The following is a 766-nucleotide window of genomic DNA, read 5'->3' as shown; positions in this document are numbered from 1 at the left end:
TCCCTGATGACATCCTCCCTCCAATTCAATCGTTGCGTCTTATGGGATCATCTCTGCATTGCTGGACAGGTCTGAAATACAGAAGAGACGGTTCCCTTCCAGGACGTAGAAACCAATGGACAGAACGTATAGTGGTGAGTGGTGATAGTCTGTAACCCGAAAGGAGGAGCAGACGGCCGATAATACAGGAGAAAGTCATTGTGTCAGTGATCATGTACAGAAGCCCGGATAGCTCAGTCGGTAGAGCATCAGACTTTTAATCTGAGGGTCCAGGGTTCAAGTCCCTGTTCGGGCGGAAGCTTTTAATTAAAGAATATTCAAACAATATTTCATGGGACAGATACAGATTTGTGAACTCAGGCACAGTATGGAGGATAAGGTCACATGTACTGTTTGTTACATTGTCGCTTTAAGGAATGTATAAATAGTTCAAGAAGCCGACCCTAGAAATTGTTATTATGTGGTGATGGTATGGCGGTGTTCAGTCACTATTTGGAGTTATTATGTGGTGATGGTATGGCGGTATTCAGTCACTATTTGGAGTTATTATGTGGTGATGGTATGGCGGTATTCAGTCACTATTTGGAGTTATTATGTGGTGATAGTATGGCGGTGTTCAGTCACTATTTGGTGTGATATAGTTATACTATGGCTGTGTGCCCACTATGCATTTTTTAAGCTTTTCCGCAAGCAGCAATTCCGCTGCAGAAATGCTTAAAAACCGCTTGGTAGAAGGTCTGCCATGTTCTCCAATGATAATCCGCAT

At 43.1% G+C, this 766-nt stretch overlaps 1 non-coding gene across 1 annotated transcript; it reads left to right on the top strand.

The window, feature by feature from the left end:
* The first annotated feature begins 222 nt into the window (after positions 1-222).
* On the top strand, positions 223-295 carry TRNAK-UUU (transfer RNA lysine (anticodon UUU)). The gene has a single exon. It is a non-coding gene; the product is annotated as a tRNA-Lys (tRNA).
* The last annotated feature ends 471 nt before the right edge of the window (positions 296-766 follow it).

Source organism: Phyllobates terribilis, unplaced genomic scaffold (genome assembly GCF_046119375.1).
Source record: "Phyllobates terribilis strain yellow unplaced genomic scaffold, ASM4611937v1 Scaffold_11__3_contigs__length_659146591, whole genome shotgun sequence".
NCBI classification, from domain to species: Eukaryota; Metazoa; Chordata; class Amphibia; order Anura; family Dendrobatidae; genus Phyllobates; species Phyllobates terribilis.
This window is presented reverse-complemented; position numbering and strand designations above follow the sequence as displayed.